General features: G+C 42.3%; 1 long non-coding RNA gene across 1 annotated transcript in view; it reads left to right on the top strand.

The window, feature by feature from the left end:
- Positions 1–447: 447 nt before the first annotated feature.
- The window catches only part of LOC146766631 (uncharacterized), a 51,622-nt gene continuing 26,447 nt past the window's right edge, over positions 448–25,622 (top strand). Inside the window, exon 1 of the long non-coding RNA XR_014957305.1 lies at positions 448–13,096. This is a non-coding gene — a long non-coding RNA (uncharacterized LOC146766631). The remainder of the gene's footprint in view (positions 13,097–25,622) is intronic.

The following is a 25,622-nucleotide window of genomic DNA, read 5'->3' as shown; positions in this document are numbered from 1 at the left end:
TTTTATGTAAAAGGAGAAAACATATCAAAACAGGACATCTCAGCTCACAAATGTTAATAATGTCAATATTAGAAAAGAAACCTCTAAAATCAGGTTAGCCCCCTGACTGAAGAGTGATCCAGTACTCAGTATTGTGTATCCAGTGTTTGATTCTAATTTTCAATGTCTTCCTTTTAAGTGTGGATTTCTTATGTGGTGTGACTATGGAACTGCCATTTATCATACTTTTACTTCTTCAGCTCTAGTACCTTGCGAATATGAACTGCTGCTTTTGAAATTGTTCCCTTTTTATCATTGACTGTTCAGTGATTTATTTCTTACTAAGATTGCAGATCAGATGTTCTGTCTTTGAACATTAGCCTTCCATGGGAAGAAGGATGAAGGTGGGCAAATGACATCAGATTTAATTCTGCATATTCTCGCAGTGGCTGAGGCTTTCAGCAGCACTGCTGAGTACCTGCTGAAGCGGTGCTAAGCGCTGGATGTGTAATGGGAAGCCATCAAGCAGCTTGTTACAAGATGTTTGTTTGCATTCTACTCTAAGCAGCTGTAAATAAACACCTTGCAACAAGGCCATGGTTTTGACTGTAATTCAGGAAGGAAAAGAAGGAGGGGTTCAAGCTGCTTTCTTCAGGCTGCTTTTATGTTCCAGTCTGCCTAAGGTGGTGAATGCTGCATGTGCCTGTGAACAGACCAGAGCGTGCCTCTTGTTTCTTGTCCCTGCAGTTCCTTTCAGAAAGCCCAAGAGCCCCTCACTTTATTCTGAGGATGAGTAAGACACTTCACTCCTTTATTTTTTGAACCAAGGTTTCTTTTATGTGACCTGAACTGATATGAAAGAAGATTATTCTGAGGCCCTCCTGTTGCCAAGTCTTTGCCAAGCCTCATCTGTGTCTACTTGCAGGGCAGAGTTCTTGGCAACCAGCCCTATCAACTTGCTTCTTCCTCCTGCTGCTGGTGGAAAAGCCAAACACAATGGAATCAGATCACATTTTTCTTATCTTTTGATCACTTTGTAGCGCACGTTGGGTTTCTGCTTTGCCAGCATTGAAAATAATTAAGAGATGGTAATTCAGCCATGGTTAGTACTAGGTATAACTTATACCATAATGTTCATTCCCTTTTCTTTTCACTTAACTCCTATTCCCAGGGTAAGGAAAGTGACATTCATGAAAAAAGAAAAGTTAGGTCAAAACTACTCAATTTTCCAGCAGAGCAAAACTTGGCTGCACAAGTCCTGAAGGACAGGTGTCTACTTTCTAGAAAACAAATGATATATTGATTTCCCATTAAAAGAGAGCACTGACAGAAACTTTCCAAACAAAAGCCTTCTTTCAGCAGAGCATTTAAATACGGGAATGTTAAATTGTGCAGTGTTAAGAGGTCTGTTGGAAGAGCTCTTCAGTGCCTGCTTTGAATCCCTGTGCCAGCCTTGCCCTGGCCTCACCTGGGCTTTGCCCTGTGCTCGAGGTCATCTGCCACAGTGATAACATGGATTTGGTATCCCTGAGCAGACTGCTGAGATTCTGAATTTCTGAAGAGTGTCAGAGCCCACTGAGGGTTTGCTTTCCTTTCTCTCTTTATGTTTTTCTCCTTCTTCTGTCAGTCACGTACAGTGTGAACTTAAAGATTCATCTCAAGTTTTCCTTGATTTTGTGAGGACAGGGAAGAGGTTAAGTGAGGTACTTTCTTTTTTAAAGCCAATTTTATTTTACATTTTTTCTACTCTTGCATTGCAATTCTCATTTTCCCCAAATCCTGACTAAAAAATTCCTGGACAAGGGCAAAAATCAGTAGTTGCATTTTTAGATTCTCTAATTTGTCAGATGAGGAGCAGCAGCTTTTCTGATATGGATATTTTGATCTTGCTGTATGATTACTCTGCTTGTACCTTTGCATGCGTGCAGGCACCATTGTTACTACTGGTGCAAGTGGTGATAATTTAATTGTCCTGGAACACAAAACAGGGGGCTTCCTCCCCCCCCCCCCCCTTTTTTTTTTTTTTTTAATTTGCTATACTAGCAGTGTTTTCTCCCAGGATTTATTCAGCTCCCACTATCACTTCCCAAGTGACTATCCCCCTGTGTTCCACACAGGTGATCCCTGCTGTGGATGCCTTTCAGGATGAGAGGCTGGCTCTTGGCAGGAGCTGTTCCTGCTTGCCCCAGCATGGAAGAATGACAAGCTGAAATAGTGACTCATGGAGAAAATATCTTTCAAGTACAGGAAATGAGGAGACAAAATATCAATCTTTTCCAATCATATTTGTCAAGAGCTCTATGAAAGAGAGGGGAATGATAAACTTTCAGGTATTTCTAATTTGAAAAATACCTGTAGGACTTGCTCCAAGCAGATTGATTTTTTTTTTTTTTTGTTAAGATTCTCAGGAAGCTATAAAACACAGCAAAGTGATGGCAATAAGATCCCACCAGTTTCTTAAATAGATGAAAGGATGTTCAAAGTCTATTTGTTTAGCCAGTTTCTCTTTTCATCTTTGTTAATTGCTGAGAAGGATGAAGTAGCATTAGTATGCACAGCTTGTGAATTATAATCTTTAAAAGCAATCTTTTTTCTTTTTTCAAGCATAGATGTTAACCTTAATTCTGCTTTCCCACAGGTGCAGCATATGTATTTGCTGACATAAATTTAGGGCCATAATAATAAAAAAAAGACAAAGTAAATGAATAAGTGTGGAAATTGGTTTAACTGAAGGGTCCTGTTTTCAGATATTCATATTATATTTTGTTTTTTTGTTTAGGTCCCTTGTAATAATATATATAATAATGAAAATTGGGAGTGGTATTAGAGTTCATGTAATAGTTCATTCGGAAACAATCTTAGTATTAAGTTGTCCAATTCTTGTACTACTTTTTACTCTACTATGTGCAGTAATATATGAAAAACCTCTCTTTGATAATACAATTCAACTGTTGAGTTTTACATGGATATCTTAGAGTTCTTGTTTCTCATCTTCCAAGTTTATTCATGATAGCCCTAATATCTAAATCAAGACTGAGAGGAAAACTATTATATATATATATATATATATGTGTGTGTGTTTATGTTTAACATAATGGGCTATGTCTGCATCAGTGTGTTACCCAACAGCATGATATCCATTCTGTCCACATTGTTATAATGCTGTTTCCGGTGTCTGAATGAAAAATAATTGGTGAACTCAGGCTTGGTCATCTTCAGCAACTGGAATGCCATATGGCAGGTGACTGGTTTATCACTGCAATATTTTTGAACTCAATATCAGATAGCCAAGAAAAAAAAAAAGGTGTGAAATTTGCAGTTGGAAATGTGTCAGGCTTCTTAAAAGTAGTTTGACGTGTGTCTTTCCAATCCATAGAAGAATTTCTCTATGCTGGGTACAGCTCAGAAGGAGCTTGTTAGCAGCTGGTGTGTTTCAGTGTGTTCCCCCTCCAGTTTGGAAGCATCAGGGTGGCATTATCAAAACACAGATAATCCTAAAAAGAAGATAAAACAAGGAGGGGGAGAATGAACTCGGCTGTCATTACACACACAACTTTCTCAACCCCACTGAACCAAAAGCTGCCTGGAGCTGTAACGTTCTGCACGTGTCAAGGGCATATCAGTTTGGCTCTGGTACAAATAACACCTAAACCAGCAGAACAGTCGTGGGGGGAGGATTCTGCTCTCTGGCAAGCTGCTTTTTTGGCTTTGAGTGCCTTCCAATTTTTTTTTTTTTTAAGTGTCAATTAACCTTTGGTAGGTAGATTAGCAGGCATGTGGGATTCTTCTCCAACAAGGCTGAAGTAGTTTTTTTTTTTCCCCTCTCTGTACCTGAAGAGTCATATTATTTTGCACAGATCTTTTCCTTTCATCTTGTGGCCCCTCAAGAGCTGCTAAATATGCCTGTTTCCACCTTCCATTGGCAGTGTCTGCCTTCCCAGGTTTTCTGCTGCATACAGAAGAGCCAGTTTATAAAGATATAGAGCCCAGAGAGCATAAAGGAGCTGTGTCTGTCAGTTTGTCATGCTTTAAAGGATTGTGGGCACCCTGAAGGGAAGATTAGTGGAGGATTGTCCAAATTGTCAAGGTTCTGAATTCTTTTTTGGCAACCATTTTCTTGTGTCGGCTTAGAAAAGAAAAGGTCTGTTTATGGGGGGAAGGTACTGAACGAGCAGGAATGATGACATTCCCTCTGTTTAAGGGAATCTGATCACAGGCCAGTGCAGCCCACTTTCTCAATTCCAGATCTAAGTATCTGGCCTAGCCCATTGAGACCTAAAGAATTAACTCTGAGCATTTTGTGCTTGCCCAGAACCTGAAATCAAGGAACCTAAATATTCCATGTGTCTTCTTTCACTGGGCTGCCTGCTCCAGCTTTGATCAAAAAAATACTGAGTCTTTTTGTCTTCCATTAGAGACACCTTATTTTGTACTCCTGCTGTAAATTGCTCTATCTTGGTATTCTGAACTAATGTCTGTTCAGTTTCTGGTTCCCTCACTGTTCTTGTGTCCTCCCTGCAGCACAGTGATGCTGAGGTGTGCCAAGGTGCAAAATCCCTCTTGGTTGAGCAAAGCCACTGGTCAAATATGAAGGGATAGGGCCAGATCTCACTGCAACACACTACACATATGGTCAACACATGTACCATGAGTGCAGTGCTTTTGGGACATCTCATTTCAGCCTGTTCCCATGAACAATCTGTGCAGCACAGGCACAGAAAACCTGCTGCTCATGGACAGGCTCAGGTGCAGTGTGTGGGCTGTGTGCATGTCTGTACACTGCAGACATGGCTGAGCTCTCCAGCAGACCCTTATGTGTGCCAGATGCCCAAAAGTCCCACCCAAATGTCAGACTCAGGTTTTATTGGCTCAGAGTTTTCCCTTAGGAAAGCTGGCTCTGACAGGAAGGAGGTGGGGTGGTACTCATGGCTGTGCTGGACAGGGGTGATCTTTGGTGCACTTGTTTGCAAACCTGAAGCACAGATAAAGAGCAAAACTGCAAATTGTAGGAGCTTGACTGGAATGAGTAATTCTGAAAGAGTAGATCCTAGAAAAATAGTTTAGGGCTGAATTGCAGGACATTATTACAAGAAGTGGGTGTTTTGAAGGTCAGTACTGAAAAGTCACTGTCCCAGTAAGAGTTCTCTGAGCTGACAGCTTCTGAGCTTGTGCCCAACACAGCTACTACGTGTCCTATTCAAATTGCTGATTCATTTCAAGCATCATTTCTTGTTACACTGTAGGCAACAGGAGTGTAACCCAATTTACTGCTCACCATTGTTGTAACAGGGAAGTTAGTGATGCATAAACCTGGCTTTGGCCACCTGTGCAGGCAGGAATCTTTTTGTCTCCCTGGTCCCCTGATGGGATCAGCAGGGAGAGCTTGGCCTTCTCCCCATTGTACTTCCATGGTGGTCGTGTTTGCCCTAAATAAACTGGTGTGAGCCTATTCCCAGTCTGAGCTGGAAGAAGTTCAGGTAAAACATACAATATTGCTATGTGCAATGCCTGGAAGAAGTGGAAAAGCATTTGTTGAGGAAACTTGGGCCAACAAGATGAGCAGCCATGGGCTCTGCATTCAGGGCCAAGAATAAAGTTGATGAGCCTTTTATATACTTCCAGCAGCTTCAGTATTATCTCAGGTGCATTTAACAGTACAGCTGTAAATTACACTGAGAAGAAAATTCAGCCAAACAACCTGTTTTGTGGTTAATCTATTCAGGCTTTATTCTTCCAGGAAGTTATCTGTTGTTACTTTATGTACTTGCTGCCTGTGGGAGATGGTACCTCTGGGAATGTGTTTCTGGGTCACTGGATATTGCAAGGATGAACATGATTAGAGAGAGAACCAGCTACGTGTCTACAGTATCACTTGTTCCCCGTCTCAGCAGGTAATAAATAGTGTCACAAAGCACAGCAATAGTCAATATACCTACTAAACCATCTGTTCAGAGCTGCTCAAATGGACTTGGTTAAGCAATTATCCCCCAGGGGCTGTTTATATGTTAGAGTATCTGCATATCCTTTAGATCCTTAACCTTTAGACAGGTCCACATAGCGATGCCTTGATTTATTTTCTTTGTGTGCTCTTGACCTTCTCCTCGCAGATTTAACATTGCCCCACTCAAGAATGTAGGTCATGCTAGAAATGAATTTCTGTCCTTCCCAACTGCTGGTTTTATGTGTGAGTTTTTGTAATCTCTCCTATTAACCTATCAAACTCAGGCCTAATAATCCACTGAGGCTGGACAGGATTCATGCAATATAGGAACTGCACTTTTGGATAATACTATTCCAAATATGCTAGCTCTCCTGCCTTTTAATTTTCTATGCTCTTGCCTTTTTTTCTCTCAAGTCCTGAAAAGCCATAGAAATCATGTTTTTAGCAAATAAGCTTTCTCCTTAGGAGCTTTCACTCCCTGTATTTGAAACTGAGGGAAGAAATCTTATAGACTGGAATAAGACACTGCAAAAATAAAGTGGATTTTTGTATTGTCTCCTATTAAATAAATGCTGCAACTTTCAGTGGGTAAATTTAGCTGTGCTGGCAGTACCCAGATGCCCTACATCTCTAATGGAAATGCATCACACACTGCAGCTGCATTAGGTGGGCATAATGAGAAGTGGCCTGTGAGCTCCTGGCAGCCTCACATAGAGGATGCTGTGGCTTGGGAGAGGCATGAAGAATGGCTTCATCCACTGCTTTGGAAGTGCTGATCCCACAGTTCCCAGCTGAAGTGAATGCTGCCAGGCCCCTGTGGGAGCTGTGCCCCACTGCTGCCAGTGCTGTTTCTGTGTTTCTGTTCTTGGGGTAAAAGAACAGTGTTTTAGCCCCTCCACTGGGTGCTTCAACTTTTCACCCAGGGCAAAGGAAGATCATGCTGTCAGTAAGATGACCTGGCGTATCTCTGTGTGCTTTCAAATAACGTAAAACTGTTTGATGTACATTTTAAATGAGCCATGTGATTTATTTCTTAGGCTCTGAACTTGCTTTGTGGCTTCAACTTTTGAATCACAGTAGAGGCTTGATAGTCTTTAAAAACATATCTGTGGGCTGCTTAGAAAAACTGAATCTGTCGTGACATCCGTAAAGCAGTCAGGACTTTAATGGGCAGTCCCTGATGCAAAGCACTTTGTGCCTTTCAGCAGAGAGCTAAATGTGTTTTAAAAGGTATATAAAAAGAGAGGTTACAAAAAGCCTGACAGTGTGTCCTTCTGTGTTCATGAGGAAATTTCTAGTTCTGGGCCCGTGCTGCTGAAGGCAAATCTGAGGTCCTGGCCTACAGTGGATATGGATATGTCCCAGGGCTCTGTGCTCTGCTCTAGGGAGATGTTTCTAATATTTGCCCTGATTTTTGACTATGAAATGAAGGCTAATGATATTCTGGTCTCTACTCTTTTATCTGTACAATAAAAGGCACAACTCTTGTGTTACCTACTGAGGTCTGCCATGGCTGCAGAAGACAGCAGCCAGCTTCTGGAATTCTTAAAATGTAATGTTTTCTAACTAAATAGAGCTATGATTCATGAGCTGCTGTTCACTTCAGGCTTGTTCATGGAAAAGGAGATGGCTTAGTGCTGGCAGCTACCCCCATGGCTTGGTTCCTAGCTGATTTTTGTGATTTAACAAAGAATATCTCTATTCTAAGCAGGATGTTTTCTTCTCTGTTTTTCTTGCCTTTTTCTCAAGAACAAGTCTGTATGCTGGAGCAGAAAAAGATGGTATAACTCCAGCTTTGTTGCACAGAAACTTCACAGGATTACAGTCTAAGGAGAAAGTGTATTTATTATGGCATCTTTTTCATGAGTGGATGTCAGAGGAATGCACAAAGAAGGTCAACACCATTATCTGTTTTTCAGATGGAGAAACTGTCTCTGCACTTACTGCAAACAGGGAAGCTGTCTCGCCATACAGACGTTGCCTGGAACCTGCTCTGTAGCCCATAACTGAATTTAAACTTGCATGAGAATTTATTCTTTTCAATTGCACCTTTGGAGCCCATTTGACCTTTTTAAAGGATTATTTCTCCAACAGTAAATATGAAATATTATTGCGGAGATTTCTGCATCACTTTTATTAATTACTTTTGGTCTGTATTATTTGAAATGAAGGTCATTTAATTAAGCTGCTTAAATTTTTAAAATTGGCAGTATTTTCCTACCAGTGTCATAGTAGCCAGTGATCAGAAATAATACTGCAGTGAGGGCTATGCGTGTCCACTCTTTATGAATAATTTTTTCTCCTAGCACAGAAGTTTGCTTTGAAGAAAGGTAAGGATTAATTTTTCAGATTTATTTGAGCTCTAAATGTCCAGCAGCCTCAGTGGAGAAACCTTGTGGGGCAGACAAATGATGGGAAATTGCACACCAGGCTACCCCCTGCCCATGAAGTCATGCTGAAACATGAGGCTGATATGCTGCAAGCAGCTGGAGTGTTTCGGCTTTCAACCGGTGATTTTTACACATGACTTACTCAAAAACTGATGGCTTGTTTAGGGTTGGCTTAAGACAAAGCAGTTTAAATAGAGAGCTGGAGATGAGTAAGATTAAAAGTGTAATTTGATATAGGTATAGGTGTCGGGGTCAGCAATATTTAGCATTTAAAAGACAAGTTTTGGAAGGAAAATTAACTTTCCTGCTTCAAGATCCAGCCTATTCTTCGTTCCAAAGGTGGGACTCCCCTCAGTAGCTGCATGACCTTACTTTTGCCTGGCTTATACCTTCTCTTCTTGAAAATCTGCCTTTAACTTGGGAGAAAAAAAAAATTAGAAAACTGGAGAACCACTTGTGTGTCTTGTTTTTTCTGTGCTCGTTCAGGTGTGTGTGGAGGGAAGGAAAAGAAAAATGCATGTACATGTAAAATACACACAGTCAGTGTGTATTGGCCTTTGGAGCTTCATTGACCCTCTGAAAAAAGATCTTTATATTTTTTCCAGCTATAGTGAGCATACCAGTGTGTTAATACATCTCTTTCTGTACGTAGTTGTACAAGTGCCCCCTCTCTGGACTAGTAGCCAGAGTAAGGGAATCTCCAGGAGTAACTCCCCTCTCACTGAGGAGGAAACAGGAGCAGGGAATAAATCCAGCAACTGACACGGGGTTTCTGTGTTCTAGTAAGGGATTCAAACCATGAAAGATTTACAGTCATTAAGTTTGAATTTCAGTCCAAATCTCAGCAAATTTTATGCTGCATTTCTCTTCTGCCTGTTAAGGATAAACTATCAGTGTGTGCAACAGCAAGATCTCTGTCTGCTCCAAGCTGCTGAAGTAGTGACAGTGGCTCATCCTTGGCCAAACATCTCTGCTCCAGGCAGTGCTGTCTGCAGCTCGGGCTCCTGTTGCCTGCCTGTCTGCTGCCCCTTCGCCCCAGGAATGCCCTGGGAGCAGCTTTGGTTTCAAGAGTGGCTGCGAAGGAGCCTTCAGGAGGGCTGGGTCCCTTGGTGAGCAAAGTGCTGTGTCCTGCAGGAGACTCCTGCATCTGCTCCAAAGGCTGGCCAGCATCTCCCACTCGTGCTCCCCGGGAGTCTGCCAGATTAGATGTTTCTGTCCTGGCGTGTCTCTAAAATCATAATGACTTTTATTTAGCATTAATGTGGATGCCTTGAACGTTTCTATGGGACTTCCACTGTCAAGTCAGCATTAAAGTGCCATTAAAACAAAGTGTTACTGTAAGAAGCAGAACCTGCCAAACATTTCTCAGAAGAGCACAGTGCTTTACAAGATGAGTAAGCGCTCACTCCTCTCCATTTTCATGTGAAAGTCAGTGATAAGTCTTTTTATTGATTGGCCAAAACAATAGAGAAGGGACGTGTGAGAACTCTTGGCAAGACTTTTTATGACAAGTGGCAGATCAGTGGATGTTAATTTGCTCTTCATTGCACTGCAGTGTCCAAGATGAATTTTCACTGGTAATCAGGTGAACATGATGTGACACTGCACAGGAATACAGGGCACTTCCTATATTAAATTACCAAACAGTTCAGACTGAAATGGTGACTCCTGGTTATAAAATCACATTGCAAAACTCTTCTAACAATGTTTAAGCAAACTGTGTTTGATATTTCCATGTAGCATCTATATCTTTATTCTAAATTCCCTTTGAAAAGCAAAATTTACAGTGAGGCACAAGTTGCACTGAAAGCTCAGGGGTTAGACTCCTATGTCACTTAAGTGACTTCAGAAAGTTTTAGCTGAAAAGATCAAAATGACCAAAGAGTGCTCAGGTTTCCATAGGAATCTTCTGTATTCTGCATCACAGAACCTTATCCTGCAGAAGTGGTGTAATAAATCCTGAGATCACTTTACAGCCCTCCTCCACTCTGTGTAGACGATTTACAGCAGAAGTGGCCAAGTGCTAAAGACAGGAAAAAGTAAGGAATAACATCAGAGATCATGAAATTGACTGAATAAATAAATCCTGCTCTCATTGTTTGCAATCCTCATTTTGCAAGCTTTGAGTTTTAGTGAGGCAACACTTTCCAGCCTTCCTCTACATTGTTTTAAAATAAATATCCTACCCCATACCAGCTCTATGAAATATGTGACAGAAGCATGGGCTGACAACAAACAAGATGTGGAATTTTAATAAGAAGTGTTTCGGTGCAAAACATTGGGATTTGTCAGAATTATTTACTCTCAGTAAGAGACAGGAAATAATAAGATTTCTTAATTTGAAGCTGGAAATTTGAGAGGGGCTGGCTGCACAGAGACCTCTGAATGACCCAAGTGAGATGCTCTGGTAGAAGCTGGGACTGCTTTGCCCAGTTCAGGTTGGGAGTCTGAGCTCTGGATTTCCCTCATTCTGGCTTTTGGTTAATTTGGTTAATTGGTCTTTCTCTTTCCTGTTGGGGGAAAGGTTTGAAAGGACTCTGTTCTATCTGGTTGTGAGAAGGGAGTGTTTTGAAATCAGCTTTGTCAGACAGGAAATCCCTTTCCTCCCTACCTGTGTGCCTGATGCTCTTGCTCTCTGCTGAGGAGATACTTGGTAAGGGCTGGAGTGGGAATGTCAGACAAAAGAGCCTCTCATGATTTTGATGGCCCTGGAAACTTCATGTTTCCTATCCAAGGAAGAGTACTAAATGGGGTTCTTTTTTCATGCCACAACAGCATTCCCAAGAAAGATTCATGACTGGATTATGTTCTTAGGCATTATAAATCAGAGCTAATGGCAGAGAAAGGTTGATGGCTTGAAGTAAGTGGAAAAAATAAATTGGTCAATGCAAAGGCCTAGGGCTGAGAAGACATAAATATAAAATTTACACTTCCCTAGCCCTACCCTCAAAGTAAGTGTCAGACCTCCAATTCTTAAAACATCACTTAAACAAACAGGAAAAAGTCAGCTGTACATGATCTTTGCTCCACTGATGGGAAAGTTGAAATCTGGGACAATCCAAAACCTGTGTGAAGCTTTTGAAAAAGTATAATTTCTATGTTTCCTGAAAAACAGAGAGGTATGTAACGTGAAACATTAATTTTGAAACAGCATCAGGCTTCTTCAGGGGAGACATTAGAAGACATAAAAATCTTTGTCAATATCATATTAGAATGAAACATTAAAAAAAGAGAAAAGCTTATATTCAGTCTCATGGGGTTGGACTGTGAGAGATGAATGCCTCTATTTGGCCTTGATAATTGTTCTTTTATCCTTTGTGCAGTGTTGGTATGTTTTCACCCCCAGCCTGCTGCCTGTGTCCTTGTCTTCTCAACTGCCAGCTACCCTGGCTCAGTTCTCAGCTTTGTTCTCTTTATGACTCAATCACAGACTGTAAAATCTCTGCTGAGGCCATGATTCATCACCTGAATGCACTTTTTTAAAATAAAGTATCTTTTTGTGATATAAAAAAGATTAAAAAATGACTTTTCAAAGTAATTCCAGGGGCATTTCAGTCTAGATATCTTTCCTTTTTGTATGTTTTTTATTTCATTTAAAGCTATATAGCAGTATTTAAAAATATAGAGAATATGTAAACTGCTAATGATTATATAAGATGCAAAATAATATTCCCAGATGTAAATTTAAAAAAACAATAATTCCAAGTGGTGGTTGGCACCAGTCTGTGTTGCTGTTCAATGTCACGCTGCTTCTGATCCCATTTATATTGACAAGTGTTATAGCAACATCTCTGAAGGGAATTGAGCTATTCTGAGGTGCAATTGCCACAGGTGAGATGAGAGTTAGGATGGTGGTGCCGACAGGAATGTGTTTTATTTGCCTCATCTGTAATGGAAGTTGGGCTTGCTCTGTTCCTCTGCTCTTTTGGATGCCTTTAGAAGAATCTATTCTTTTGTTAGTGCCTGTGAATGAGAGGCTTGATTTTAGTGGGAGAAACATGATCTCCCTGCTAACAAATACAGATGGCAGAGGACAGATCCTCTGCTCCAGAGCAGCTTTCTTTTGGAGAATCTGATCTCTATGAATTAGAATGTGAATGTAAAAAAAAAAAAAAATTGATGATAGCCCTTCATTTGATGAACCCTGTTGTTTCTTTCCTGGTGGTACTCTTGGGGTGGTTTCCTTCCTGGCAACTGACAAAAACTATGGCTAGAATAAGAAGATTTTTAACATGTTTACTCACATGAGGTAACCTGTGGGCTTTGTACAGTCTTGCTTTTGACCAGTGAGAAGGTCTGTTAGTAATGACCCCATGAGCATTGTAAATCATCTGAGACACCCCATGAGAATGGACCTCCTGGAGCACAGGAGAGAGAAGCTGTGAGACAGCTCTAACCCGTTCAACGTGGACCAAAGCTGGGAGCCAGCCACCTGTGACTCTACTGTGGTACCTGCAGAGCAGTGCAGGAGCTGCTTACACAGGGATGCAGAGCAGGTCTGCTTTACTCCTGCCCCTTTGGACACTCATTTCCCCCACTTCCACTGTCTAAATGTATTGCATGGCTCAGCTCAAAAGCAATTCCTAAAATAATGCTTGTGGTAATGCTGGATTGAAAATACCTGTGTGTGTGGTGGGGGTGGTTGTACAAAGAGGAGCAGGGAGTACAGACACAGGTTTTTCTGATTCACAGGTTGCTTTTCTGACTATCCCACGGAGCTTCCCACGGGGGTGCTGCTCTTTGATTTCTTCAGCTGAGGAAGCTGCTTGGGAGTTCAATGAGGAAGGTGAGCTCAGTGTAGGAAGGTAAGAGAGAGAAAGAGATGAAATTCTGTTTGTGGAGCTTGAACCAGTGCATGCTTTCTCCTGCTCCAGTATGTTGCATATCTTTAGTAACTGGTAACTTTAGTAACTAGTATCTCTAGTAGCACTTTTTATTGCCCTAAGAATGCTTAGAGCTGCAGGTGCATGCCAGAGCTGCATTGGGTCCAGTGATCTGTGCACCCCTTTGAAAACTTGCAGCATTTTCACAATGGCCCTTTTGTCATTAATGGGACTTTTAGTGAGCTAAACTTACATAAATAGTCTTGCATTTTTTTTGTGGTCTTTCTGTTGATTTTCTTTTCTTATTTTTTTGGGAAAGTAATTTAAGGACAGTGACCTAAAGAGGCTGGAGTTTCTCTTGAAGCACTGAGTCTGTGGCACTAGTGTGGTAAATAATTAATGTAACATGAGGAGAATCCCCAGTTCTTCTAAACTATTCACACCCTGTGAAATCGGAATGCAGTACTGAAACTGTCAGCAATTGCTGGGTTCAGCACGTGTGCTTCACCTGCTGAGGTTGGTCCTTAAATGTTACCACTTCTGAATAGACTCTAAAAGAAAAGATACAGAATTGTGATAGCCTGACAGAGGCCTAGCAGTGTTCCGTGTGTGTATATATATATATGTATACAGGTATATTCATTCTGATTCTGAGTTCCATGGTTTGGAAAAGGGTTTGGAAAACCATTTTGCCACACTTGGGGAATGGTTTCTATTTCTGGCTCTTCTCCATTTCTATGTTGACCCTTGATAAGTCTGTTATACCTTTTGACTTGCCTATAAAAGGAGAAATTGTGGTTTTGCTTTTTATCAGGTACTCTGAGATCTAGGATTGAAAAGCCTTTGAGGAGTTTTCCTCCTGGGATTTTAAAATAAGCTTTTTCTTAAAAAAAAACTGCCTTCATGACGAACAAATGTTTCTTGTTTCTGCTGTTCTTTACTCTGACACCCCAGAATAGTATCACAAATATTTTGGTTCTTGAGTAATTCTGTTTGTGTGTTCTGTGTAACAATTTGTGTTCACAAAACTGTTGCTGGCAGGAGCAGGCTGGCCTGTCTTTGCAGGGATAGCGTGACAGCAAATTGTGCTCCCCTCTGCACGCCCTGACCCTGGCAGGCTGACATTTCAGAGAGGCATGTCCTGACACAGCATGCCCCAGTCAAGTGGAGCTGGGACTGTGAACTGACTGAGAAACTGTCTGAAAATCAAGGGGAACTGACACTTGTGCAAGCTTTTCATCTGCCGTGGAGCACCTGGAATCAATCTATCTTCCTTCCTCTCCTTCCTCTCCTTCCTCTCCTTCCTCTCCTTCCTCTCCTTCCTCTCCTTCCTCTCCTTCCTCTCCTTCCTCTCCTTCCTCTCCTTCCTCTCCTTCCTCTCCTTCCTCTCCTTCCTCTCCTTCCTCTCCTTCCTCTCCTTCCTCTCCTTCCTCTCCTTCCTCTCCTTCCTCTCCTTCCTCTCCTTCCTCTCCTTCCTCTCCTTCCTCTCCTTCCTCTCCTTCCTCTCCTTCCTCTCCTTCCTCTCCTTCCTCTCCTTCCTCTCCTTCCTCTCCTTCCTCTCCCTCCTTCACAGCCACAACATCACCAAGGCTCAGGGCAGGAGCAGCAGCAAGGCTGATGGGAGTCACAGGGCTTGGGACAGGGGCATGTTTGCTGTTTCCCTACTATTATTAATACTATCACAGTTGAAATTTTATTCTGCTCAGGGCTGATTTATTTATAGAATAAAACTAACTGTAAGCACTTGGCAGCTGTGATGGAGCCACTAAGCAGTCATCACTGTGGCACGAGCAGCCTGTTGTGATTGAGAGCATTTTCCTGGTGGCCCTAAAAAGTACTGAGCTGTTGTTATAATCCTCTGCTCTTTCCAGGTGCAGTCCTTTAAGAATTAATCTGCCAGGAATTACAGTAGCATTAGAGGGTGGGAATTAAATTACAATATTGATTATGCAGATGTATTTATACCCTGCACAAATCGAAAAGCAGCTGCAAGGCAACCTGGAGTGAACAGTTTGGCTGGCTGTTTACAAGGCTGCTGGGTGGTTGGAATGATTGATTGCCTTGCAGTAACCTTTCTGTGTTCCAGAGAGCATACACAGTGTACAGAGAAATCACTGTTCCCTTAGGGAGGACAGAGTTTGTAATGCAAATGTCAAATAATTTTTACATTGAAAACTAAGTAAAAGGCCACAACGATTTTTATTAGTAGCTTGTTTAATGAATTCACTGTCCTTTGAACCTAAACAATTCCAGTTTTAAACACAATCCCCCAAATTGGTATTTTATAATCTTTCTCTTCTAGATTTGGTGGTCTTAAAACTGTCGATTTTGATCCTGACTTGATCTCTATCAGACTAAAAAGTTTCCTGTGTAAGAAAAACAAACAAAAAGGATAATTAGATCTTTAAAATAAATTTGGTTTTTTTTGAGCTATTTACTGACCTAAAAACATACAATGGATTTACTATTTTACTGCTGGAAAACTGCCAAGGAGACAATGAACTACAAATGATATAGATTATATATCCCACTGTATAATTAGGACAGCAAACAGTCTACTGGAAAATATTTTACAGACTATATAATGGAAAGTTCACAACAGTCTAACAGAAACCAACTAATATGTCTTTTAATATAAATTCTACTAGATATTTAATTTAAGGTGGGAACACTGGTGCTTTACAGCCTATCAGTCTTTGTAACGGTTACACCTGCCTGCACAGCCTAATTTTGAAACTCTATTATTCAGAATTAACCTACTAGAAAAACTCAGCAGAGATATGTGGTTTTCTCTGTTTCCTTTGCTATGTGAGCAGGTCTTCTAGACACTGCCTTGGAACTTGTTCCGTCCTTCTTTTCTGTGACTTGTGATTACCAGTTTGTCATGAATTTTGATAATTATTTTTCTATTCTCTGATGAGGGAGCTGCCACAAGTTTTTGATTAAGATACTATTTAAGGAGGGCAGACAGAAATACACTCTTTAGATTTCCATGTGCATTCCTCTGTAGCATGTGTGGCACAGAATTTTTGTGGAAACATATCCCCAATGAAATAATTAGGAATGTTAATGCAGGCCAGGGTGGATGGAGCTCTGAGCAACCTGGTCTAGTGAAAGGTGTCTCTGCTATGGCAGGGACTTGGAACTGGGTGATCTTTAAAGTCCCTTCCAACCCAAACCATTCTGTGATTCTGCTGGTTTGACTGAGACAAGAAGCATGATCTTTGTGTGATATTTTATTTCAATGTTCCCATACAGTGTACCAGTTTTCACTTAAATGTGTGTTCCATTACTTACTCTGGAGTATCTGATTTTTGGTATCCTGAACTCTTATTTTTGTCTCAGGCCTTACCCCAAGGAATGTTGTTTGTTACAAGTTTCTACTCCCTGTTAGTTGTGGGTCTAGTTGCTCAATATTTTGTGAATAGTATTGATGGAATGAATTCTGCTTTCTCCTCTCTCTATGTGAGCTGGTGATACTGCAAATCCTTTTGAGTGTTAATGAGAACTTGACTTTGTGCAAAACTACAGCCCAGAAAGGGAACACACAGGAGATGTCATTTGTTTTCACTACTTTCTGTTTTATGGCCACATTTTGTGGCAGTACTCTGCTTGCTTTACTGGAAAAATGCAGCATGGAAAGAATGTGGGCTTTAATAAAAAGGGTTAAGGAAACCCTTATGGCCATGTTTCCTGATTCTTGGTAGTCACGAGACCTCTTTGCTTTCAATCCACATAGACACTCTAATGCATCTTGTATTTGTCATAACACGGAGATCGCTGGACTTGTTGGCTCCAAAGGTCTCATAAAAGTCTTTATATTAGCTTTAATTGTCAGGAGGGGGAAAAAGTGGCCTGAACAGACTGGAAAGTGGATTCTGGCTTGGTACAGCTGGCTCCAGCAAGAGGGCTCTGAATAGCCTCGGTGTTGCCTGGTGCCATTCCCTCCAGGCTGGTGGGACCAGGCTGCTGGGGCTGGCCAGGAGGAGCACCAGGGTACCAGGGTGCAGAGAGGCTGCTGCTCACCTGTGTCCTGAGCGGGGTACTGGGGGTTCTTACAGGGAAAAGATGGAAATTTCTGTGTGTCCTGAAGGGTGCTGCATCCATCACCCCAAGAGTCTCCTTCCTTCCCACTGAGCTTTCAAGCAATGTGTTAAAGATACAGCCTCTTTTCACACCGTCTGCATTGACCCAGCTGCAGGAAAAGTGTCTGCTGCAAAGTTTTGAAGCACTTTGTGACAGTCTGGGGAAAGCTGGCACCCATCCTGACCAGCCAGCCAGAGGGGTGGGTGGTGTTACTGCTTCTGACAGGGTCTTTCTAGTAAATGTTCTCTGGCCAGCCTGCTGATAGCATTGGAAAACTCTGAATAGGACACATAAAGTCAATTAAATGTAACATGTCTTTCAGGACTACTCAGAGATTAAATTTGCTTAAATAACACTGATGTTTTGGTTGTGTTACTTATAAAATCTAAAGAGAACTTGAAAAGACAAGGATTAAAAGGAATTATTTGTTTATTGGCAATTCCCAAAGCTACTTTGGCTTCACAAGATGGAAATGTATATACTCAGGAAAGCTTTAATACATATCTATACTGATAAAGTTATTTAAAAAAGCAGACTGTTAAATCTTACAGCTGCAGTGTATTGAAGTTTCTTGGATTTTCTTTCTTTTCAACCCCACTTGCAAGACTGCTTATACCATTGTCAAGGATCAAAAGGTAGGATGTTTCCTGGGCTTGTGGGACCCAGGAGAGCCCTGCTGTGTGCACCATCAGGTGGCTCCTCTGGCAGCTTCTTGCTCTGTTTTGTTGTCAGCTCCTAGGTGGAAGCAGGCAGCATTCCTGACAGGAGCAGCAGGCTCTCCTCTGGCCACGCAACATGGGGGATGAGTGTGGGGCCTTGGAAGTTGGGCTTGTGGTTGCTGTAAGAGGCTAAAAAAGAGAAAGTGAGACTTGGAAAGCACCACACACGTGGTTCTCTGCTACAGGCTGAAATTTCTAGCTGCTCCTTCCACATAATAAATGTGCAGCAGGGTGTGCTTAAACTGCATGGTGACTCAGGAAGGGACAGGATCTACTGAATTGATCTAAATGCTAGTTATTAGTTGTGTTTTACCCTGGTTAACTGTAAAAAAATCCTGAGAGAAGGGAAAAAGCATATTCTAGTGTAGAGAGAGAAAGAAAAAAGAAAAACATGGTTCATGAGTTGAATCAAAGTGAAGGAAGATGAATTGAAGATTGTAATTAGAAAGCAAAGGAGCAGGCAGGTTTTCCAACCTCAGTGGGAAAAGATGATTGACCTGAGCAGCAGGAGAAGAGAAGAGGAAATATTGCTGAAAGCTAAAATGCAGAAGCTATTACTTGAGACTGACCTCTGAAGGAGAGTGGGGGAGGAATTAAAAAAGTCCCAGACATGAAATGTGCAGTGCTCATGCTGGAGTCAGGTAAGCCAGAGAAACTACATTTGAAGGCTAGAGTACATGAAGCAAAAATTGCTAAGGTTATTACATACATGTTTCATGTTCTGTGCCAACATATATTTATAATGTTTGTATTTAATTTTTCATGTTTATCAGAGTTGTGAAAACACACTTTACAGTATTTTGTAAAGATGTTGAAGGTGCTACCTCCTCCTCCCATGCTTGCAGCTCCCATTCTTTGCTCAGTTAATCTGTGCAGGAGGAGCATTTGTTCAAGAAAAAACTTATTTTGGTCACCAGTTATTTCATTCCTCCAAAATACCTTTATAAGGTATATACACCAAATAAAGTTATGTTTTCTTGAAAGTATAGAATAAAGGGTCAGCTCTTGAGCCAGGGCAGCTGGGAATCATGCTATAAAATCACTTGGGACACATATGTCTTTCCTGAAAAGATGCCTGAAGTGCCCCTGGGAATCCTCAGAGCTCTCTGCAACCTGTGGTTTAGCAGAGTGAAATGGTGTGAGATTTCTGAAGAAGGAGGCTGAGTGGTTTAACCCACACCATCACAGCCCTGTACACGAGGCCAGAGGCTGAGTGCACACAGCTGCACAGGAGCTGGCTTCCAGTCCAGGGGAGACACAACTGCACCCTGGTCCTGGGCTGGGTGTTTGCCATGCACACAACCCTTGCCTTTCTCTCTATAGATTGTCCTTGTACCTAATCTTGACCATTTTTCAGCTTTTTTTTTTTTCTTCCCCTTTCTGATTATGAGATTCATTGACAGATTTCTATAATTTTACAAATATCAAAAGACTCTTCTGATTATTACTCATTTCTGGACTTTCTCTTGTTTCATATCACTTTTAGTCCTATTTCCTGTGCCCCTTCCTGTCCTAAACAAGATTTCTCTTACCTGAAAATACATCTCCTATAAACAGAACTGTGCATTTAGGTGTCTAATGAGGCACTTTCCAAAAATCCTAATTATGTGTAACAGTTTTGAGTATTGTTAATGACTGCCTTCTGCTGTGGAAAATTGGCCTCCTGAAAGACCATGTGAATATGTGAGTGTGTAAAATAATTACTTGTCATTCTGGGTTCTTTTTTTCAGATAGAAAATTAGGTTCTAGTAATTAGATCTTGATCACTGACATTGTAACAATGATGTCATTACCCCCACCCCCTCTTTTTTTTTTTTTTAAGTATGATCAAACAATTTAGTCCATGAAAATGTGGTGTATATTTATCCCAAGCATGTGTTCATCTAGGTAACAGTCGGACTGTGAAGCACATGGACGATTCAAGAGCATAATGGGCATACTTGCTTCCTCAGGCCATGGTATTTGGAGGCCTAATGATGCAAGAAATCCTACTAGCTCCTTATTAGGCACCAGTATACCTTTAAAAATCAAGCTGCTATTTAGTCCTTAAGGTTAGATTTTAGCCTGTCTCTTTCCCAAGATAACTCTGCCAGCTGCCTCTCTGCCAGCCCTGCTCTTGTACTGTGCCTTATGCCCCAGGACCTTCTGCTGCAGGACAGTTTTTCCTTTTGCAGATGGATGGCCTTGACCCCCATCCAGGATTAATTTTCATGTGGCAGATACATCATTACAAGTAAATAATTTTGGCTGCATTTAATGTGAGGAAAAAATAAAAGAGAGTTTAATAAGGAGCACGGGACCTCCAACCTCTGTGCAGGCCACCCTAGAACTGCTGGCCTAAAGGCTGCTGTGTGAGAACTGCACTGTTGTAATTCCAGCATAGGAAATTATCCTAAAACTAAGCAACAAAAATGTAACACCTGGAAATGACAATGGCTCCTTTTCCACACTATTTGTGGGTAGCAGGATGTGGTGCTTATACCCTCACAGCTCTCATCTGTCTGCAGAAAACATACAGCACAATCCCTGTGGCATTCCCCGTGGCTCCAGCTCAGCAAAGTAGCTCAGTGTGTCCTGAATTTAAAGTGTGGCTCCAGAAGGGCTGCTCATATGCTCAGTGTTATGCAAAGTATATGATTACCTTGTTAGGAGGAATAGAAAAATACTAATCTTGTAAGACTTCAGGCACAAATATATTTTTTTCACTTGCAACCTCTGTGTAACCAGCACTAGACCAAAGCCAGTTCAAACCCCTCCCATGGAGACCTTATCTTGTGCTGATTTGTTTGTTTTGCAAAGATGCAAGATGGTCTTTTTTAGTGTTAAATTTTTTTTTCCCCAGATAAAAATATTTGAGTCCTGAAGAGAAACTCCAAAGTAAGCAGCTATTATTTCCTCTTTGTCAAGGACCTGTTTTCTTCTATTTGTCGTTAACATTTGTCAGCTGGTAAATTATGCAGTTTTCTTTTGGCTCTGCTGTTTTTTAGCCAGCCATAATTATGCTAGCTGATTCCCGTGTAGACTTGTTTTCAGCTGCATTGCTTACATGCCTTTTTAATAGACTGTAATTTTTGTTAAGTAAGTTATGTCAGATTAACTACTTCCGATAAGATGCGGTATTATACTTGGGTTTTCTTTTTCTCCCAGCTGGATGCACAGAATATGTCGCTGCTGACTTGCTTTCTCCTGCCTCCCTCCAGCTAAATGGCAATATGCCACTGCAGCAAAACTTCTGTTTGAGGATTCATTGGCTTTTTTTGTTGGCTAGTAATGAGGCTTTGAGGTAGCTCGCTGCTCCTGATTAGCGACAGCGCGCACAAAGAAAGGAGTAGTGCAAACCAGTCATTAACTCATAGTGAAAGCCTCAGCATTTAACTTCATGAAGATGAGGAAAGACTCTGCTAAACCCTTTCCATTCAGATTGGGCTGGTTTGAGGGTGTTTGTGGGTGCCTGCCTTGGTTTTGGGTAAATAACCAGCTGAAGTGTCCATTATGCTCCTGTTCTTGCTCCGTGCTCTGGTCTCGCCCGTGAGTGGTGCCATGGTGAGGGCTGGGGCTGGCTGGAGGTGGGGATGGCCTTTGTCACTTGGCTTGTGGGTGCAGAGAGGGCAGGTCCCAGGGCAGCAGGGCTGGCTGAGATGCCCACACAAGCTCTGCCCCATCTCCTGCTGGCACAGGGTGTGCAGGGCCACCATGCCGGGCTCACATCTCCAGGGCTTGGGCTGTGCCCCCAGCTCGGTGCCCAGCTCTTGGCTGGGCTTTCCCTTCCCAAGCTGGCTGCAGCATCCTGGGGGGCTCTGGGTGTGCTGGCAGCTGTCGAAAGCAGCAAAGCTGTAGATCCAGGGGAGAAATCTCCTGCTATTCCCTTCTTTTGTTTTGCTGCTTGAAGAGAAAATGAAAGGTTGTGTGAATCTTCACAGGATGAAATAGAGAAATTTCAGAGAACTCTCTGCAAGAGCTTCAGCACAGTTTCTCAGCCTTGCTACAGAGCTACTTTATCTCACAGATTTCAGTTTCAGTCACGGTGTTAATAGCGTTACCAGGTTTTGTTGTTTTAATGCAGCACAGTGAATTATATTTCTGGGGTCTCATATGAAAGACGATTAGCTGCTGGAAGCTGTTTATTTGTCTTGCAGTTTCTTTAAAGAAGTAAATAAAATGTGAAAATAATGGTACAGCACATTGCAAATAATAGGCTATTTTCTGCCCTGGTTTCTTGATGGAATGGATGTCATTTAATCAAGTGTGAGGATGAGAGAAGGAATATTATAAGTTCTTTTAAATATGATTTGCCACCTGCCTGATTGTTCAGAAGTGTATGCATGCTTAATTAATCTAATTAGTCAATGCATATATAAGAAGCAAATTTACAGGCTTTCTGTCATCTTAAATAAAACATTTTTGTTTTCCTAGGATAAATAATTCATTATAGAGCTGAGTCTGTAATCCTGGAGAACTGGCTTCTTGTATAACAAAAAAAGCAGAATGATGATGTTTCTTCTTTTTTCTCTTTGGCTTGTCTTCAGTCAGGCACTGCATGGAAGGCAGGAGCAACATGCACACTGGAGGAACATAAATTTCCTTCCAAAAGATAAGCAGAGAGCCTACTAGCTTGGCCTCCATGAGCATTTTTGTGTGAGAGATAGTTCCTGCTCTGGCACAGAAGCACACTGCAATGTGTGCATAATTATCCCTGAAAGTGAAATAATTAACATGCTGAAAACCATGACAGAGTTCATAGAGCCTGGGTTTTTCTTCTTCGGAGGTTGGCCCACTAATTCCATGATCTGAGTGTGCTGTCAAGAAGCCAAGGGCCAGCAGCTGTATCCCTCTGGCAGGGACTGTGCTTCTCAAACACAGCACAGAGCAGAGAGGGGTAACATTTGGGTGCATGGACAACCTCAGACATCATCATCACCTGTGAGACAATATCCTCAAAGGAGGTCCTGAATGCCAAAGGCAGCAAAACCTCAAAGATTTTGTTTGTTGGTATGTCCCAGCCTGTGCACTTGTCTAAGTGCCCAAAACTTGGCAAAATGAGGGTGTCCATCACCATGAGATGCTGCCATCAGCAGATGTGCATCTTATTCTGTGAACTGGAGCTGTTTTCTTGTGGTGATTTCTTTCAGGGCCCATTATGGTACTAAAGAGACTTTCTGGGGATTTTCCTGATGTCTGCTGGGAGGAATGGGATAGGATTCGGTGTGAAGATTGAGAGCTGACCAGCTGATTATGTGTTTTAGAGTGGAATAAATTAAGTATTTTGGTTCAGGTTTTGAATTTTTTTTTTCTTAGTTGCTATGTAAGTAAAAATGCAAAGTTAGTTGACTACATGTTCTTTAATAATAACTGGTAAGGTTTGCCCTCTGAAAACACATACTGATGTTTTCTTCTGTGATTGTCAGGTGTAGTCCAGCTTCCCGGCCTCCAAATCCACAGGAAAGCCTTTGAACCTGATTATCTGTTGAAATACATGGCTTGATGTTGTCAGAGTTGGTGGAATTATTGGCTGTAATCACTGGCTGGAGCTGGAGGCCCGAGGCTGTGCCCTGGATGAATTTGCACTGCTGTAGTATTTACTGCTGGTTTCTACAGTATTTCTGACAACTCCTCAGCATGTTTGACCACTAGAGCAGAATCTGTGGTGGGAGAATATTTAAAGCCATTTATTTTTCTCCGTTTTCACATAGAGATTGGTGAAGAATTCCAGCAAAGCAAATTAGAATGAAACTGCATCACTGATGCATTAACACCATGAAGATTGGCGTAGCTCTAGCTAAAAGTGAAAAGCAGTGTTTTTCCAGGTGTCATGGCCCTGTCCTAGCAATCCTGTCTCATTCTTCTAAACAAACTCCTGAAAGGGAGATGATCAGAAAGGTGATTTGTTCCAGGGACTTGCCTGCTGTGCACTGGGCTCAGCCCCAGGGGCTGGCTAGTTTGTGCTGGTGTTGGAGGGTGGAAGGTGCTCCTGTGTGCTGTCTGTACAGTGGCACATCCCTTGCCTGCCTGGGGAAACCTGCCCTTCCCAGAACCACTGCAGCCTGTGTGAAAACAGCCCATTTGCCAGGCTTTCTGCAGGTTTGGGGCACAAGTCTTGCTGTCTTTCATGAGGATGTTTTGTTGGCTCCCCTTGGTGTCTGCAGAGGTCTCGTGAGTCCTGCCGTATCTGCAGGGGCAGATGGGCCCATGCAAAGGTGCTCAGGGCTGGCAGTGGGCACACTCCTGTTTTCTGCCTGGAAACTGAGGCAGAGGGGCTGGATTTCAGACCCATCAGTGTGGCAGCCACTGGCTGTGAGGCAGCTGGGGCTAGTGATGGGCTTGACAGGTCTGAGTCAGGTCCTGGGAGCAAGGGGCAGGGTCTGGGTGTTTCAGGATGGATTTCAGGGGGTCGCAGTGATTGCTAACCCCAAACAAGTACATGGAAGAGGACAGAGGGTGAATGGGGCTCTTGAGAGGCAGGACACACAGGTGCTTTTCTCAGTGCTGCCAGGAGGTGCCTCTCTCTACTTGGGATTTATGGCCCCTGAAGGAAATTGCCTTAGCCTTTTTTGCAGAAACTGCTCGGGCTCACTCCCTGTTTCTCTCCAAGAGTCATGTTGGTGCAATGGACCTTTTGCACAACAGCCCAGTGGCTAGAAAACTAGGAGGAGAGAGATGAATGTTTTTCTCTTGTCAGTAGGGAAAAGTCAGAACCTCATGTTTCAGAGGTTTGTGTGTTTTCCTGAGCCAGCCCAGGGCAACAGGGCTGTGCTTGGATTGCTATGTCCTGTGCCTCACAGGCGTCCTCTCACTCTCTGTGGGGATGCAATCCACCCCTTCCCATGCCCTGCTTTCCTCTGGAGAGAACCCAGGGTGCTGTGGAGCAGGGGTGAGTGCAGTGAGGGAGCTGAAGTGCATTTCAGCAGCTCTGGTGTGGGTCAGAGGAGCACACGAAGATCACCTCCAGTGCAGCCTTGGCTGAGTGCCCTGAACTCAAGAGTGCAGGAGACACTTAGTAAAGCACAGGCAAAAGGTGGCAATTGCTCTGTGCCCAGGGAATTTGGGATTTTCCTTTGGCAGGGGGCACACTGGTCCTTGTTTCATGGGGGCAGAAAACATCTTCTATATTTTCTTTAAAATTGCTTTATATAAGATGTGTTCAATGACTAGAACATCTTTGGCACCCTCTTCCTAGCTCTTCATCACTCCTCTACTGCTCAGCCAAGCCTTCAGGCCTAGAGAGGGGATTCCCAAGCTGCACATTCTATAATTTTCTAACTGCTCTAGTTGAGAGCAGCTTGAGTTTTATCATATGGAGTTTGTAGCAATGGTTGCTGAAGTTTTACAGGACAGCTGCATAGAGGCTGAAGACCAGTGTTTGTACCAGGCAGGTGTGGGTGGGAACTCCTTGAGCTGATATTGCTGGCTGGGCTGGCCTGTTGGGATCTAAGCTAGTGCTCTATTCACTTGTTTGCTTTTTGTTTTTCCATCCATATCTCTTGGTTCAACCCAGAGCTATGATAACTGCATTGCATTGCATTCCTTGGTTTATTGCTTTGTTTTCTGGTTTTGTTGTCTTTGGCATTTTATTTTAGGTCAAATTTTGGAGCCATTCTGTTTGGCAATGTCACATTCCATAAGGGTGATCTCTCTTTTACTGTTTCTGTATCCCCAGTGCTGAGTGCTTCCTGTGTGTCTGATCCCA

The sequence above is a fragment of the Lonchura striata genome, chromosome 9 (assembly GCF_050655825.1).
Source record: "Lonchura striata isolate lonStrDom1 chromosome 9, ASM5065582v1, whole genome shotgun sequence".
Classification (NCBI taxonomy): domain Eukaryota; kingdom Metazoa; phylum Chordata; class Aves; order Passeriformes; family Estrildidae; genus Lonchura; species Lonchura striata.
Note: the sequence above shows the minus strand (reverse complement) of the source record. Positions and strands in the feature narration are given on the sequence as shown.